General features: G+C 52.6%; 1 long non-coding RNA gene across 19 annotated transcripts in view; it reads right to left on the reverse strand.

The window, feature by feature from the left end:
• Positions 1–18,925, reverse strand: part of LOC123585459 — a 371,435-nt gene that overhangs the window by 152,582 nt on the left and 199,928 nt on the right. For 13 of the 19 annotated variants that reach the window (XR_006706190.1, XR_006706192.1, XR_006706180.1 and 10 more), the window contains one exon: positions 6,593–6,729. The exons of the other annotated variants lie outside the window; for them this stretch is intronic. This is a non-coding gene — a long non-coding RNA (uncharacterized LOC123585459). The remainder of the gene's footprint in view (positions 1–6,592; positions 6,730–18,925) is intronic. 19 annotated transcript variants of the gene reach the window in all.

The raw sequence follows: 18,925 nt of genomic DNA on the forward strand, positions 1-18,925 counted from the left end.
CAGAGTGAGGTAACGGGGCAGTGAGAGAAGCAGAGAGAAAGCGACACCCACATAATGTGGAAGGACGGGAAGCAGAGTGTAAGGCAGGGCCCTGGAGAGAGGATCAGGAAGGAGGGAGGATTAGGAGAGAGGCAAAGAACAAAACAACGCTCAGAACTAGTATTAGGGAGAAGTTTTATTTGAAGGCACTGAGCAGGGATTTCCTAGAAAGGGTCAGAAAGTCAAACCGATGATTCTGGGCATCTGTTTAGAAAGGCCACAGGGTCGCGGTGGCGGCCCCTCACCGTCCCGTCCAGAGACTCAGGATGCTCTTGGGGGTCCTTCCATCTTGTGGCACGGGCAGGGGGTCACCCGAAGCCCCCCACACTTGACCCTGCAACTGGAAGTCAGCAAAATCGCCACTTAATGGCAAGGGCACGCCAAGGATGAGAGAACACGTGGGGGCCACCCTCCGTATCCTACAAGAACTGTGTCTGTCCCTTGTCCTAGTCACCCAGCCCAGGCCATCCCCTGCTGGGGGGGGGGGGGGTCTTCTCCCTCCCAGCTTGAAAGCTACTTTCACCTGAAAGACAGTGCATGTGAGGCCCTGTCCCCAGAGACGAGAAGCCCCCTAAGAGGGCAAGGGCACCGGACGCTTTGTGGGTACACACTATGAGCCCTCAGCCCACCTCCCAGACGCTCCTGTGCCCCGTGCAAGCACCACTCCCCTCTGAGCTCAGAATATCATGGCTCAGTAGAGACTTTCTACAATCACCGCTTAGTGAATACAGAGGGACCCTGATTGCATTCCAGGTCCCTTCCTCTTTACCATGCTGCCAGTCCTGGATCCAGCACAGACACCACAGTGAGGACCTCCCCAAGACATGGGACAAGTGGCCCTTTGATTCATGTACCAACCATTCCCTGAGCATCCCTTCTGGGGAAGCACTAGTAAGGCCCTGCCCGGAGGGGTTAAGAGTATGGACCCCTGGAGCACAGTGTGGTTTTGAATTCTTGTTTGACCATCTACTAGATGGGACACTGGGTCACAGGACTTAACCTCTCCGTGCCTCAGTTTCCTCATGTGTAAAATGAAGGCAAGAAGAGCATCTACACCCAAGAGGGTCTTAGGAGGCTTATATGGTTGGGTCAGCTTCAAACTTAGAACAGTGCCTGGCACATGGTCAGTGGGGTCAAAGCACTGGCTTTTATTATTCTTACTGCAGTAGGCGAAATTGACCTCATCTTTGCCCCTTCGGGATCTCAGTCTCATGAAAGCAGACAGATGTGAAACAAACACAGATAAATGTATCAGGACAGATCATGCCAGGAAGGAAAAGCAGAGAGCAGTGGGAGGAAACAACGGGAGAAGCGGAGGGCAAGAAGACACTCACTATGCAAAAAATAGAGGGAATGAGCATTCCAAGCAGGGAAATGGCATGTGCAAAGCACCTGAGGTGGGTGAGAATGGGGTGTATCACTCAGCAGAAGTCAGTGTGGCTAAAGAATAGTGAGTAAGGAGAGACATCTGGGCCAATTCATGCAGAGCCCAGTGGGGGATTTTGGGTTTTATCCCAAGAACAGAAATGGGAAGGCCCTGGTATGTTTGGTGGGACAGACACAATTTGATTCACATTTTGGAAAGATTGTGCTGGCTGCTGAGCGGAGACAGGACTGCAGGGGGACAAGGATGGATCCAGGGAGCCCAATTTGGAAGCTCTTGCCATGAGCTACGGGGAAGATGAGGATGATTTTGGTTAAGAGTGTTGGCGGTGGAGGAAAAATAAACTCAGCTCCAGGCCCAGATGTTAGAGGCTCACAGGGAAAGAAACCACAAGCCAGCCAGGATGGTCGGCTGGCTGGCTCTTACCCGCTGCCGTGGCTGGGGACGAGCTGGCCTGGCATGAGTACTCAGGGTACCTTCATGATCGGCCAAGCTGGAACATTCTAGAACACCTCTCTGAGAGGATTTACCTAACAAGGGCTATGCAGGTCCACGATGAGAGGTGCTGCTGACCTGGGAGTTGACCCTCTTGGTGGGAAGGGATGCCATGGCGGGAAGCACGTGCAGATTGGATACTCCACATTTTGACAAGTGGCATCTTGAGGGGGGTCCACAAGCTCTGATCTGAGGGGGTGTGAAGGGAGGCATCCTCTCCTTGGGCACAGAACTCCCCCCACACCCCCAACCCCTCAGGTTCTGAGCTACCTACGGGGAGGGACCATGTCCCTCTGGATCTGCAGTCCCTGCCTGGAACAGACTCTGGGTAGGGCAGCGTCCTCACTGAAGGATGGCCTCCAGAAGGGCGGTGTCCGTTTTGTGCCTCCTTCCAACTCCGTGCCAAGCACAGACCTGCTACATGATGTGCACTCAATCAAACGGGGTCCAATGAAGGAATAAGTGACTGTCCTCCATTCCCCTGGAGCAAACTGCTCAATCACCAAATCAATGGCCAAGCCGAGGACCAGGAATGGTAGCTGGTGCCCTAAAGGAATCTGCATCATGCTGGCAAGACAGACACAGGCAGGAAGAGACAAGGTCTAGTCCAGCTGTCCAGACATGAGGCGCTCAGATGGAGTCTTTCCAACAGAGGAAGATGACCCCCAGGCAGAAGGGCCCAGCGATGGGGCGCCTGGGTGGCGCAGTCGGTTAGGCGTCCGACTTCAGCCAGGTCGCGATCTCGCGGTCCGTGAGTTCGAGCCCCGCGTCGGGCTCTGGGCTGATGGCTCAGAGCCTGGAGCCTGTTTCCGATTCTGTGTCTCCCTCTCTCTCTGCCCCTCCCCCGTTCATGCTCTGTCTCTCTCTGTCCCAAAAATAAATAAACGTTGAAAAAAAATTTTAAAAAAAAAATAAAAAAAAAGAAGGGCCCAGCGGGAAAGCAAATGGTGGAACAGAATTCGAGCATGGGCAGGGTTTGGATAATCTGAGGGTCGGTTAGAGAGAGGGGACCCCCTCACTCACTGAATGCCTGTCATTGGCCAAAGCCCCAGTAAGAGCCTTCTTCTCAGAAGAACCTCCGTGCTGGAGCTCCCAGTCCCAGTCCCAGCTGAGGACACTGGGGTTCGGACCAGCGAAGTGACCTGCCCACTGTCAAAGAGCCAGCAGCTGGCGAAGCTGGGGAAGAACCAAGCCCTGTCTGTGGTCCCCTCAAGACAAATGACAGGATCAGGTACACAAGTCAAAGAAAGACAACGGTCAGTTCCAAAGACAAGAGATGAACCCCGCACGCGAGGTATCATCACAGAGGTGACCGGGATGGGATCACAGGGTGGGGTGACGTGGAGGTGGGCTTTAGTGGAGGCTAGGAGAGGGACAGGGTCAGAGCTGGGCTTTCAGAACTTGGACCTGGCTGTCGGGAGGCGAGGTTGAAGGCTCAGCCCACCCCACAAGAGGGCGGGACCGAGAGACGGAAGGAAGCAGGACACGGAGGGAACGGGAAGGAAGCAGAGGCAGGACTGCTGGCTGGGAAGGGTCCAGGGGGAGGGAGAAACCACTTCTCCTTCCCTTTCTGATGCTAGCAAGATTATGACTGCAGAGCGGGGCTGCACAGGGCAGAACTTCCCAAAAATCAGGAGGAGCACGTATCCCCAACAGAGGTTGCAGTCCCCAAATCATGCGGTCACCTCCCACCTCCTCTGCCCACACTGGAGCTTCGTCTGCAGTGAGCTCTGGCCTCGGGCCCTTGGGGACCCAGCAGTGCCCTTTCCTCCAGATATCAGGGCAAAAGAGAGGCAGAGAAACCGGAGAGATCCAAAGACAAGTGGCAAGCGACAGCAAGAGATGCGGCATCACCCTGTGCTATGGATGAAGAAACCAAGGCGCAAGAGGTAAACAACCTAATATCACACAGTGGGTACCTGCCAGATTCAGGAATGAGACACAGGGCAGGGCCTTCTGTGTAGACCTGTCTGTATCAACCAGGGACCCAGCAGGAGGAAGCCAACGAGTACCCTGACCTCACCCCCTTCCTGCCCACCCACCTCACCTCCCAAACAGAAGCCAGAGGGCCCAGAAGCCCCGTGGGGCATCCGTCCTGTTGCACCTACACAGGACAGCCTCCTTGTCACAGAACAGGGCGGAGGACAGGGGGCATCTGGAGGGGGGCAAGGAGGTGACCCGGCACCTTGCCACTCCCCCAGCCAAGACCATGGAGGGTACTAGAGCCTCAACAGCCTCCACTCTGCAGAACCAGGGGGCAGAGGCCCCCCGCCCGGGCTCTGCAGCGGGAGGCCACCTGGCTCTCCCCCCACACGCGCCAGCCACCCCCAAGGGATCTAGCATCTTCACATCCCCTCTTTCCTTCCTCATTCACACCCCCTGCCCAGCCCTGCCTCTATCATCTGCAAACATCTCAAAGGCAGGCAGGCTGTTGGGAGTGGCCAGTTGTCACGTGGAAGGGACGGGGGGGGGGGGGGGGGAGCAACCTACGCAGTGCAGCTCGAGATGCCCACTCAGTGCCCCGGCCCGCCCCCCACCCTGCCGGCCCAGCCCTGAACATCGAGGCCTGGCTGCCGGTAAAAAGAAAGGGCTCCTATCTCTGATTCCTCAGGGCCTCTGATAAGAAATGTCATCCCTCGCTGGGTAATATTACCCGCCCGATAAGAATCTCTATCAAGCTCAAACATATGGCTGGCTACAGAACACAGAGCCCAGCAGAGCAGGATAATTTATTTGCTTGAGCTGAAAGCCCTGGGCGGCCGAGAGAAGTGCACTGAATAAAAGAGGAAGAGGCAAACTGGAACCTCTCTGACTTGCCGTGGGGATTTTCCCCGGGGAAGGCGGGGGCACTTGAGGACATCAGGGGGCCCTCCTCACTTTCTTCCCTACACGATAAGCACTTTGCCCGAGTCCTCCCTCAAAGGACACTTTCACTTAGGGCTACCATGGTCAATCCTCATCACGACCTCCAGAGAGGCCTTTCTCGCTTCCTTTTACAGCTCAGGAGACGGAGATTCGGCAAGGTTAAGTAACATGGCCAAGGTCACACAGGCGGCCACGCCGGAGCTAGGACTCAGACGCCATCAGGTCTGCGTCTGGGTCGCCTGGCTCCTACGCCTACATTCATCAGTCAGGTCAGGCGTGCCCAACTTCGCTGCGCACACGATCATCTCCAAGGTCCCCCTGAAGCCTCTCCTCAACTTTTGCATCTCGGCAGCCTGGGGGAAAACGAGGCTTGCCGAGCATAGAGACTCAAGGGAGAGAGGAAGGGAGGCCAGGCCAGTGCGCAGGAGAGGGAGAGGGGATGTCGGGGGCTTGCACCTCATGTGTTGGAAGCACGGTGGGTAGAAGGAAGTTGTGGAAAGAAAACGCACCCCCTCTGTACACCCCTTCGTGTACTCACCGATGGAAAGCTACTATGCCCGGCCCTGGGACTGGCCCAGGCAACCGAGCCGGCCCTGCCCTCATGGAGCAGACTGTCCCCTGGGACTTACAGGTCAGTATAGAGGCAGGAACAACAGGATGTGTTGAGTGTGGACGCCTGAAGTACAGGTGGCTGACAGGGAAAGGTGGCACTTAGAACAGCTCTTTGCATGCTCTACACGGTTCTCTGCCCTCTTTTCGTACTCAATGTTAAGGCTGACATTGTTTTTTTCCAAAGCAGGCTCCAGGCTCCGAGCTGTCAGCGCAGAGCCCGACGCGGGGCTCGAACTCGCGAGCTGCGAGATCACGACCTGAGCTGAAGTCGGACGCTCAACCGACTGAGCCACCCAGGCGCCCCAGGCTGACATTGCTTTACGAAGGTTAATATGGCTTCAGGATTGTCCCGCATTACATAAAGCCACTATTTCTTTTTTTAACAGCCGTGTGGTATGCCATTTCATGGATGCATTGTGATTTCAGCAGCCAATCTGGAACTGGGGAGCTCTCAGATCATGTCTCATTAAAGACACATGAATAGGTGGAACACAGAGGATTTGGTGTGTCAGGCAGTGAAATGACTGCATATGTGACCACGATGGTGGATACATGTCACACATTTGTCGGAAAAGATAGAATGCCAAGAGTGAATCCTAACGTACACTACGCACTCTGGGTGATAATGACGTGTCCGTACAGATTTGTCAGCTGTAACAAGTGTCTCACTCTGGTGCGGGATGCTGACAGTGTGGACACGGGGACAGCGAGTGTATGAGAACTGTCTGTATTTCCCACTCAAGTTTTCCGTGACCCTAAAACTCTCTGAAAAATGAAGTTTTTTGTTAATAAAAATCAATCGATCACGCAAGTGGAAATTTAACCCTGGCTCTGTTCTATTCCATTTTCTGTTGACTATATTTTCTCCTGAGTTTGGGTCATACTCTCCTGTTTCTTTACAATATGCAGTAATCTGATTAAAAATTAGGCACTGGATGTCAATAAATAAACAGTGTCTCATCATTTGACAAGCTGGTGGCTCTATGTGTGCCTGCCTCCCTCAGACCTTGGTGGGGCTCTGCTAAAAGAACCTTACTACTCTTTGGTGAGCAACTCCTGCCGTTCCCACAAAAGCACATGAAGAAACGAACATACTTCACTTCTGGTCACCAAAAATCCACTCCTCCTGCCCCTTCCTCCTCTGGCCCATGGTAGCTTAGTTCTGGAAGCAAGCTGAACACTAAGCAAGACACCAACCTCTCTTCATTCAGGCCATTCCCAGAGCTGGTCAAATTCTTCTGGGCCCTGAGATGTTTAAGAATGCAGATAGCCCAAGGCTGGCGAGAGGCAAATCTCCACAGGAGCTCGGGACTCTGCCAAAATCATAGCCTGACCTAGGAAAACACAGTAAATATCAATTATGCAATTTGGAGCCCGAGGCACCTTGAAGAAAAGCATCCATTACAAACAGAAAATCCTCTGATAGTCAGAAGATAAAGAACACATATCTCCCTGGCTGAAATGAGGTAGAACCCAAGGTAAAGGAGGTTATCCTACCTGGGAGAGGTTGGCATCCACTTGAGGGTCCTGAGAGAAAGGCTGTGACCCATGTGGTCACAGTTGGAGGGACCAAGAGCTTTGGGAACAAAGGGGAAGGTGGCACGGACTCTTGCTGCACGAGTTAGAAAAGAGGATATTTGAGCTAGGTATTAAAGAGTCAGGGGGTTACCAGGCAGAGAAAGGAGAGAGGACTTTCAGATGTCTTAACATCATGTGTGACATGGAGTGAGAAAGAGTGGCCCGCCAGTGGTCAGGCTGTAAAGACAGCCCTCCTATGCTGGGCCGATGGTGTGGCTTTCCTCTACAGAAGCCATGGGGAGTCATAGAGGCTCTTGAGCAGCAGAGTGACAGATTACCTCTAGCCCCGTCATCACCATGAAGGGACTCTTGGCCACATGGGACCGATATACCACAGTTCCCAGATCATTCTGCAAAGCAACTGACATGGTGGTTAAACAGTAGCCTCCAGAGCCAGCAATCTGCCTTGAAATCCCAGCCCTGCCCCTACCAGTTTGAGCAGGTTGCTTATCTATTTGAGTCTTCTCATCTGTGGAATGGGGGTAATATCAGCAGAGGCGTCTCAGTGCTAGTGTGTGAACTGTGGCCCGGGTAAGTTAATGTACAGAAGGTGCTCAGGCCAGCGTCTGGCACATGATAGGGGCACAGCACATGACAGCTTTGGGGGCTGTTCCCATCTCACTTGTTTCTCCATTTTCCTCTTTCGGCGCTGTCTGTTCTTCTGAGACTCCGGTTGTCCTGAATCTGAGCAAAGGTGAGCAACTTGAAGGCAAGGTTGGCTTCAGGCTTAGGAGGGCTGGAGCTATTGTCTGAAACTGCCAGCCTCTCATGAGCTTCCCAACATCCCTGAGGCAGTTGTGATCTAAGACGGTGCTTCTCAGGGCGCCTGGGTGGCTCAGTCGGTTGAGTGTCCAACTTCGGCTCAGGTCATGATCTCGCAGTCTGTGAGTTTGAGCCCCACATAGGGCTCTGTGCTGACAGCTCGGAGCCTGGAGCCTGCTTCGGATTCTGTGTCTCCCTCTCTCTTTGCCCCTCCCCTGCTCATGCTCTCTCTCTTTCTGTGTCAAAAATAAACACACATTAAGACGGTGCTTCTCAACACCGTCGCACCACAGAACCACACCTGGGGAGATGTTACAACCTCAATGCCCGGGTCCTGTGTGGTGGGGGGACTGGGGATCCCGGCAGCAAGGTTGTTAAACTCCTCGGGTGAGTCCAACGTTACACCCGGTTTGAGAACAACTGATCTGAAAGTCGAAGGGAAACACGGCAGAGGGAAAGTGCGCCACCCTCAGTTGGGTAATCTCCAAAAGGCACTTGGCTCCCTCAGTTTCTGCTTCCTCACCCACAGGGCAACGCCTGGGCGCCTTACATCTGCCCAGGGATGTCACACTGAGCTGGCAGCATTGAGATGGCTCTGGATCATTAAGACTGTGACAGAGCCGTCAAATCTCTTCTGGAAATAGGCAAGGACATCGGATACCAACAGATGCAATCACGCAGTGACATGCGGTGGAAATAGCTGTAGTCAGGTGCACAGAGCTGGTAATGGGTTAGGCTCTCTCGCTCACCAGCTACCGGCAATCCCATCCCTTCTGTGCTCCACTTGCTCAGTGGAAGACCGGGGGGTAAGAACTGATTTGCTGATCAGACAAGGCGTCTGTGAAGTGCAAGCAGGAAGACACAGGTCGCACTAGAAGAGTCAGGCTACTGGAAAACATTTTTATTTAACATTTTCTAGGTCCTCCCTGCAACATGGAAAGTTCCGGAGAGAGAAATGCCCCATTCCGCAACTGGTGTGACACGGTGGGGAGGGGACAAGGAGCAGTGCCGGCCACATGAAAGCTTTCTTCACGGCAGGCCGGAGTGGAACCTACCAGGGTCCAAGTGGGGATCAGCGATAGGACAGGAGGGCAGGGCGTGGCCGAGGGCGGCCCCAGGGAGACGTTAAGATAGGAAATGTTATCTGGGAACAATGGAACCACCACACCGTTGTCCTGGCCTGGATCTGACAAGCGGGGATAAGACTCCAGGAAACACGTCCCTCGACAACTGGCCAGACTGGGCCCGACACACCAGTGGCCCATTCGTTTGGTTTTGCCTCCATTCATTCATGTCCCCTGCAACAGGCATAAATTCACCACGTACCACGAACTGTGGTAGAAGGTGGGGATGCCAAGATGAATAAGGCCTGGTCTTCACCCTCGGGAGGGGCAAAGACAAGGCAAATGAAGAAGTGACATTTAGGCACAGCAGCAACAAAATAGCCACCACTCACTGATGGCCAACTGTGCATCAGGCGGCATGCTTTTTTATTTTATTTTACTTTATTTTAGTTTAAAAATTATTTATTTATTTTTGAGAGACAGAGAGAGAGAGAGAGAGAGGGAGGGAGGCAGAGAGAGGGGGACACAGAGAGTCCCAAACACTCAGTGCAGAGCCTGATGTGAGGCTTGAACTCACAAACTGTGAGATCATGACCTGAGCCAAGATCCAGAGTCAGATCTTAACTGACTGAGCCACCCAGGCGCCCCGTATTTCATATTTAACTTCTCAAATCCTCAGTGTCCCCTCCAAGTATGGGCTCCATTTTACACATAGGGAACCTGAGGCTCAGAGAGGCTGATTACTGGGCATAGATCACACAGCAGTTGAGAGGCTGGGCTCAGACCTGGACCCAGAACAGTGCTACTCCAACACTTGGGCTCTTTCCTCACAGCTCAATGCTGCAACCAGAGAATTGAAAGGCAAGGAGACAAATATCCTCTCTCGTGTACCTCTTACAGGCACAGTCTCCGCATTTAGAGGAAGTGTTAAAAAACGTTAAGGAGCAAACAAGAAACAAAATGAGGCACAGCACCCAGACTATATTTATCGTTCAATAAATGCTTATGAGTCAGGATCCAAATGCTATAGCATCTGAGGAGCAGAGCAGAGGTGTGAGGGGGTTGGGACCTGGCAGACCCAGGCCTGAATCTCAGCCTCAGGAATTACACCTCCCTGAACTTCATTTTCCTCGTCTTAAAAATGGGAACAGTAAAACCTACCGAAGGCCGACTGGGCTGAGGTCCGGATAATGGGGACAATTTCCTGCCCTCAAGACCCCTGCAGCCCCTCCTGGGGCTTGTAAAAGGGCAACCAGAAGAGCAGCTGGCATGTTCCAGAAGCTTCTGCTGAGTGTGGAAACGGGCTCCACACGAGGAAGGGGCACACTCGTGTTTAATCTGGGCACTGCGACTGCACACAGGCCTGGCCACCACCCCTCCTAGGCCGACTTTTTCTCTTGGCAAGTTAAGACTCCAAATGCTGGGCTACAACCAAACGGGGGTCCTGGGACAGGCTCGGGGAACCTCTGCCGCCACAGGCAGCTTTTACTTAACCTTTACTGCGTCCGCGCTGTGCTGAAGGCAGCAGTTGTGTTGTCTGTTTGTTTTACCAGCAGGGAGGCATTAATGGTTTGTTTGTTTGTTTGTTTGTTTTAATTTATTTACTTATTTTGAGAGAGAGAGCGCGCGTGCATGCCCAAGTGGGGGAGGAGTAGAGAGAGACTCGGAGAGAGACAGAACCCCAGGCAGGCTGTGCACATTCAGCATGGAGCCCAATGTGGGGCTTGAACCCACAAACTGTGAGATCACGACCTGAGCCCAAAACAAAAGTCGGACGCTTAACCAACCAAGCCACCCAGGAAACGGGACTCTGGATCCAGATTCGCCCACTGCTCGTAGCTGGGTGGTCTTAAGCGAGTTACTTTACCTCTCTGTGCCTGACTCTGGGCTTGGAGGCCGTCTCTAAGATGGGCACTCATCCACGCAAGAGATACTTACTAGGTACCCACCCATGTTCCAGGGAATAAGTATTAAACGAAAGCAACAGAAAGCTTTGCATTTGTGGGGCTCAAGGTGGGGGGGCGGGTGGTGGCAGAGAGTCACCAAACAGATACACAAGTGGGTCACATGGTGCGAAGTGCTCCAGAGATCACTAAAGAGAGAACGGGAACGGTAAATGGGTCATGAGGTGGGTACTATTTACACAGCACGGCCAGGAAAGGCCTCTCTGATAAGGAGACGTTTGAGCCACGTGTGCGTATGGATGATGTTTACTGAGCACTTACTATGTGCCAGGCACAGCTCTGGGTTGGGTGAGGTGTTGTGCGTGGAGTGACGAACTCCAGCCTCTCGGGCAGCCCTAGAAGCACGGCAGTGACCCCCTCCCCCAATGTCGCCCAGGACAAAACTGCTACACGTTCTGCTCAAGGTGACTGAGGGGGATTCCTGAACCGGACTCGGGAGCCCAAGCTTCAGACCGCCGTGTGCTAATTCTTCCATTCCTAGGGCTCCATGTGCTGGCCAGTGATGCTCTGGGGGTGACCGCTGTGATGGCTGTGGAGACGCCACCAAGAAAGAAGCAGAAAGGGCAGAGGAGGAAAGGAAGAGAAAAGACACTGCTCCTGGCACGAAAGCCACCTACCACACCCATCTGGAAAATAAAGGAGCGTGGACTGTGGGCGCTGCTCCCTCTCTGTATCTGTCTCTGACAGACATACTGCCTTCTCTCCTTTTGTACTCATCTTTACCTAATTTCCTCCAGGAGGAAGGCCTGAGGCCCTGTATCCATTTTAGACTGACTTCTGAACTGCAACTCTGTCCCAGGTTCTACACTCTCCCACGGCAAAGGAAAGGGCCATCCCATCCAGGCCACGACGGCACCTCGACCCGGCCCACGGCCATCGTTCCAAAGACAACCTTGGTGTTTCTCTGCTCAAGCCACAGCCTTGGGCAATGGTAACAACCGGAGGGTGGACAGCTAACGACGGTCCTAGAACATCCCAAAGAAGCAGACATGGTAACATTGATCAGCTGCTGCCTCAGGCTCTCACACCCCAAAAGGCCAGAAAGAGCTTCTTGAAAACGACTGCTGAAGAACGTGCTTCCAGGGACCCACCATAATGTGCTTTTTCACTGCCTTGGCTTTGAACTGGAGCTCCTGAAGGCACGGCCTCAGGAATCTGCCCCTACGCTTAGCATCTATAGGGCCACCATGTTTGATGAAGGGATCCACAGGTGGATGGATACAAGGGAAGGAGAAGAGGAAGAAGGGAGCGAGGGAGGTGTGAAGTCGGGTGACTAAAAAACACGTATATGACACGAAATCATGGGAAGTACAGATAAAAGAGGAAGACGAATAAAAGCAAAATGCCACGGAAGGGCTTTAGAAAAGAACCACGGAGTACTACGCGGTAGTTAAAAAAGAATGAGGCGTGTGCGTGCACGCATGTGCGCGGACACACGTGCACGGAAGAGCGGTAAGAGACGGCTGTTGGGGGGAACCCGGATGCGTTGAAAGAGTCGATTCTTTCCAGCTCCAAATGCTATTGAGTCCGTGGAGCCAGACTCAGGGCTGCTGGCTGAACCTGGCGATAAATCCCAAGGAGATCAGCTGACCCAGTCCACCGCCTCAGGCTGACATTTCCACCCAAGATGAAAGGAAGGCCGTGCCCTCTCTCCAGGGCTCTAGGCCACAGCAGTCTTGTGACCCGGCTTCCCAGTCTCTCTCTGCCCCTCCGGTTCCTCGAAGATACTTGCACTGATTTCAAGACAAAATAACTCGGACGAACTTCCCTCGCCTCGCAGCCCCCAGCCTGTGATGACCCATGAAGGGACACTCGCATTGAGCTGTAAGCTAAAGACCCATGGGCTCCTTCTGGCTCTAGGTTTCACCCACGGGATGTTGTGAATATTTCTGGATTCACTGTCTTCATCTAAAATCCAGGAGATTTCATGACGGTACACGGTCCCACGATTAATTCAGCAGCACTGGTCACACCCAACACAATAGCTGGCTGGGTGCTGAGGGAAGGGAGGGGGGAGACCTTTTAATCAGGGTATGAACTCCTCTCCCACTGGCTACCGTCTCATCCCTCGGAGACCACCTAGCCCAAACTCGTCACAGACGAAGACACTGCCGCTCAGAGAGGTGAGGACACCCGCCCACCGCCACACGGCACGCCAGGGGCAGCCTGGAAACCGGAACTCAGGATTCCTCACACAAAGACCTGTGTCTCTTCTGCCTGCCAGGCTGCACGTCTTCTCAGTCTGCACCAATCGCGGCCTCACAAAGTGAGATGGTCCATTTGACGCTTGGCCGGAACAAGGCTTTTAAGGTCACCCTGAGTCCACGTCAAAACCCAACTCAGGCAGAAGAGATGCCTTGTACGACACGGTGGCCCAAACACGTGGGACCACAATCAGCCTAGGCCCGGTCATTGGGACGACTCTTGCTCAATGTTACTCTTTGCTTCCTGCTTTCCACATCCAGAGGAACGATACTTCCCTAAAACTCTACTGTCCCCGGCAACCCACCTACACAGTTCTTGGAAAATATGGGTTAAACGTTTTGCCTCACAAAGAAAAACAAGGAACAAAGAGGGTGAGGAAAATTCATCACCATGGTCCTGCACTTTTCATTATTCACACCAAACGTTTCTCAAGTCACCAAGTTCAAATGACCCTGACCTTGGGGCTGCAGAACTATTTTTACCCACACTCGTCAGTAAGGACGCTCCACGTTTTAATAAACGGAATTACTCAGTATCAGGAGACATGAAATAACTTCAAGAGGCTGGAGGTCAGGGGAACTGAAAATGTCCTGGAGGGAAGATGCAGAAATGATCCATTTCCGACCCAGGAGAGGGAACGGCCGGACGCCATGCTGCCTGCTGCCCAGAACACTGGAGAGGCTGAGACATGGGAATTGTAACCCATGAGTCAAACAAATAGGTGGCCCCATCAGGATCATTTCCCAAACTTATAGAAGAAATGAGGAGATAGATGGCAGCATCCAGTCCTGGGGGAGCCGACGCATCGTAAGTGCTCAGTAAATATTACTTACGCACACACACACACATACACACACACACGCGCGCACACACACACACATGGTTTCTCAATCTCCTGACTTGTGGCAGATAGCCCAGTGGACGGCTCCTCTCCGTTCACACTTGCTCTCTTGGGGATCATACCATTCTCGAGGCTTAAATAAGATGACTCCAGAATACGTATACAAATACTGATCCTTTTACTCCAAGCCTTAGTCAGCGTTGTCCAGAGAAACAGAAATATATATAAGGAATTGGCTCCCACAGTTATAGAGGCTGGTAAGCCCCAAATCCGCAGGGTAGGTAAAAGAGCAAGCAAATTGGAGACCCAGGAAAGAGCACACGTTGCGGAACGAGTCTGAAGGCCGTCTGGAGGCAGAACTCCTGCTTCCTCGGGGCTTCAGTCGTTTTTCTTCAGGCCTTCAACTGATTGGGTGAGGCCCACCCACGTTACGGAGAGCAAGGTGTTCTATTCAAAATCTAGTGACGTAAATGTTAATGTCATCCAAAAAACAATACCTTCGCAGCCACATCTAAACTGCCGTTTGACCAAATGTCTGGATCCCGTGGCCTAGCCGACCTGACACACACCATTATTCTTCCCATTTCTGATTCATACACCCAGCTACTTCCTGAATCTCTCTCTTTGGATGTCTGGTGAACCTCTCAAACGTGAGTGGAAGGCTACCCGCAGCACAAACAACATAAAACAAACACCTCCACTCCCCTCACTGATCCCCGTGTGTGAACATATGGAAGCTTCACTTTCTACTTGCTCACGGTAACGCCTCAGGATCACCCTTTACCTGAAACCCACACGAGCCATCAGCAAATGCTACCTCCACGGTACATTCTTATCTGATGGCTTCTTGTGATCTCTTCTGCTACCACCAGACACACCACTGTCATCCCCTTCCTGGATTTCTGCCAAAACCCCGGATTTCTGTCAGAGCCTCCTAACCCACCCACCTTTGCTACCTTCGGTCAATGTTCAGCAGAGCAGTGGAGAATGAACCGGTTAAAATGCACGTCACGTCTGCTCAGAAGCCGACAGTAGCCCCAACTCAACAGAGAAGGGCCAACGTCCCTGCCACAACCCCCTCTGAACCATCTCTGAGGCTTTTCCGCTCTTCATGCCCAGACTGCCTGTCCCCCGGGGCGATGCCTGCCCATCACGCGATGCCCAGATGGGGCATTTCCCGAAGCCTAGCCAGCACCACCGGGCCTTATAAGCCAAGTGGTGACCAGGAAGGCATTAGGGCATTTCTCTGAGGACAATGTGGGGTGGGTGGATGCCTCGTGTTCACTAGAGGAGGAGGGTGGGTACCTTTGGGGATTTGTGACTTTGAAGGATGTCCAAAGGCAGCTGGTGTGGACTGTTGTCCGAACTGTACTTTAAAAGAAGAATCAGGTGGCGGCCAGGTAAGGAGAGGTGGGTGGAGGGAGCAAGGGGGGCGGGGAGGAGGAAGCGAGATGACAGCCTGTGCAGGTGCATGACAACCCCTGAGGGCTCGCTGGCATACAACCGCCGTTTCACGGGCCCTCGGCCGGGGAGGTGCAGGCAAGCAAGACAGAGAGAAGACACTGTTTGACTGTGGCCGGGAGGAAGAAAACCTCCCAGTGGCCAAGACGACGGGCAAACATGTGGTGCCAAGTGGGATGGCTTGGCAAGAGAGCGGACGGTCCCTCCCCATCCTTCCGGGTCCCTTCTCCTCCCTCTGACACGATCTGATCACAGGGTTCAAATGTTACAAGGCCCCTTCTGTGTTCTGAGGCACTGGCTGAAAACCTTCGGGGAGGGAGAGAGGAACCGACATCTTTCATCCTGCAGAGCATCGTGTCGCCTTCAGAGCACCTGCCCGGCTCTTCAGCAGGACACTTTGTCCACCAGGAGAGGTTCAAGGTCTCCGCAGCCAAGTCGGACCGACCCTCACCATTTCTCGGAAACGTCTCTCCGTTAGCAGGGCACTGTCTGCTCCAGAGCATGTTCTTCTAAGCCATAAAGGCACCTGTCCCTAGAGAGGCCGCTGATGGGAACTGGGCTCTGTACGGAATGATCCTGAGGGGGATCAAGACAGGGTTAGTGAGAGGGTGACCTGATTATTTAAAGGGTCCCGCAGTTCCGGGGACGACCGCTCTCGAGCCTGGCCACGGGCTGCATCTGTGTCTAAGCCCTTAGCACTGCCGGAAGTTCACCTGTTTCTTTCTCAGCCTCCAGATCGTCATCACATGTCCTGTTAGTGCCGTGGTCCCATGTGTTCCTCACCGCAGGACCCTCACACCTGATGAAGGACCAGACACGTGGCCATTGCTGAATAAATATGCACAGGATAATAATGCTGCTCAGGGGAATGGGGGGGTGGGGGTGGGGCGACAGGATGGAGACTCGTGGAGAAATGTGGAGTTCCAAGGGACCTCCCACACACATTAGATCCAAGACGTGATTTCAGATAGCGAATGGAAGTTTATACCAGTGAGTCCTCAACGGGGGTATTTGGACTATTTCTCAACTGGTCAAAAAATTCTAGAAACTGCACCTTTCTCCTCAATAAAGCCACAGATGGCCCCTAAAACATCAAGCTTCTTTGCTTGGTACTGGCCAGAATGCTATCAACTCTGTCTGGTGACAAGGATCAGAAACCCCCACAGATGGATATTTTTAGGTAAGAAGATGGGCTGTCGGTAAGTAAGTGGGGAAACAACTACCTAACAAATGAAGTTTGTTTACTTGAAACAATGCCCTTGCAAGAAGGCAGAACTGATAAAAGGGATTTCTGGAGCTGCAAATGTTGGGCTAAAACGGTGATTCTTCATGGGGCGCCTGGGGGGCTCAGTCGGTTAAGTGTCTAACTTCCACTCAGGTCACGATCTCGAGGTTTGTGGGTTCGAGCCCTGAGTCGGGCTCTGTGCTAACAGCTCAGAGCCTGGAGCCTGCTTCGGGTTCTGTGTCTCCCTCTCTCTCTGCCCCTCCCCCACTCACACTCTATCTCTCTCTCAAACGTTTTTTTAAAAATATTAAACATTAAAAATAATAAAATAAATCTGTGATTCTTCAGGGAGGATGTTAATACCGCCCCCCCTCCCCCCTGGAGAATATCTGAAGGAATTTTTGATGGTCATGACTGGGGACTGCTGCTCAAAATGTACAGACTGAAAAAGAAAGGTATAGTTTCTGGCAGGCTTTTTTTTTTTTTTAAATGTTTATTTACCTATTTTGAGAGAGAGAGAGAGAGAGAGAGAGAGAGGGAATGAACAGGGGAGGGGCAGAGAGAAAGAGGGAGACAGAGAATCCCAAGCAGGCTCCACACCGTCAGCACAGAGCCTGGTGTGGGGCTCGAACTCACAAACTGTGAGTTCATGACCTGAGCCAAAACCAAGAGTCGGATGCTTAACTGACGAAGCCAGACGGGTGCCCTCTGGCAGAATTTTTGACCAACTGAAAATCCCTGGCCTTTTTCTACCCTTGTATTCCAGAACCAGACACAGGCTTGGGCTCACAGGAGGCGGCCAAAAATTATATTTTGCATGCCTGAATGAATGCATGACAAGGCTGCTGTAGAATCAGAAGGGATACTGAAGAGGAAGGGCCTCGTCCAGGTCCCATATGAAAAATACGTCATCCATGTACATACATGCTAAGCAGTGGTCCCTGGGGGAGAGTACTGGTGGTCCGGAGCAAAAGGAATTGCTTTTGCTTTGGGGTCTGTCATGGATTGAATTGTATCCCCTGAAAAGATATGTTGAAATCCCAACTCAAGCACCTATGAATGTGATCTTTTTTGAAATAAGGTCTTTGCAGATGCAATTAACTTACGATGAGGTCATACTGGATTAGAGGGGCCCCAAACCCAATGATTGGTGCTCTTTTATGAAGAGAGAGGTGCAGAGATGGACAGACACACACAGAGAAGTCCAGGACGGAGGCCACAAGCCAAGGGCCCTAAGCTACAGGATCCTTAGCTACACCAGAAATGGGGAAAAGGCAAGGAAGGATCCTCCCTTCGAGCCTTCAGAGGGATCATGGGGTGTTACTAACACCTTGATTTGGGGCTTCTGGCCTCCAGAACTGTGAGGGAGTAAAATTTCTGTTGTATGAGCCGTCTAGTTTGTGGTACTTTGTTATGGCAACCCTGGGAAACTCATACAGGCTTTAACACCTTGACGGGATCCTGGGAAGAAAGGAGAGGGGACGGTCAGCCAGGATTCCTCCACTAAAAATGGTTTTTGTAAGGTCACGAGTCTGGCCATTCTCTGGCTGAAATGCCTTCATCCTCTCTCATGGCCCTAAGGACCAGATGGCCACTCAAAAACCCAGAGTCTGGGCAGGGTGGCCAGTTACCAAGGGGTAATGCACACACAGCCCAAATGTAGTAAGCGCCGTGGGATGACTGACGGACCCGTCAATTAGTGAAATGGACGAGCACGGAGGAAGTTCTCGGAGTTAATTAGTCGTCACCTTCCCGTTTGCCATCCGTGGGGATTTGCAGGTGGACACCTAAGAAAACCCTGACTGTGCTGTGGGCTCAGTGGACCTGCTCGCTGGCTCCCTATTGGGGCTGGGGGGACATTGGGGCAAGCTGCAGGGCTCCTCCGAGTACCAGGGGGTCGAGCGTCATGGTGGAGGGCCAGCTCAGGAACATTTCGCAGCACGCTCTCACATCTGTGATCCACTCATTACTGCATTTAATTACAGAAATGCAGAGGGCAGGTACCACGACCACATTTTCAAGCTGAAGGAAGTACACTCTGAGAGGTTCAGAGATGGCTCAGCGTCCCCCAGGGACTCAGGAGGGGGAGGACTTCAAAACCAAGTCTTCCCACTGAGGCTGTGTTCCTTTCCTCCTGCTCTGCCCAGAGCGAGCAGGACATGTGGTGCCGTTACAACCTCATGACCAGGACACGAGGGAAATAACAGCAGGGAAACAAATCTCACCCCTATTTCCCACCACACTAGCAGAAAAACGCGACATTCCCGAGGCTGCCTTCTGGAAGGCATCTGTGTGCACACGTATTTTCACGTTATGCTCACGGGAGATTATGTGCTTTCCTTGCATCCCTCAACGTGTTATTTTGAGGATCGCAAAATGCTCGTTTGGCATTTATTCAACCAATTTTATTTTACACCTATCTGCCAGCCA

This window comes from Leopardus geoffroyi, chromosome C3 (genome assembly GCF_018350155.1).
Source record: "Leopardus geoffroyi isolate Oge1 chromosome C3, O.geoffroyi_Oge1_pat1.0, whole genome shotgun sequence".
Lineage (NCBI taxonomy): Eukaryota > Metazoa > Chordata > Mammalia > Carnivora > Felidae > Leopardus > Leopardus geoffroyi.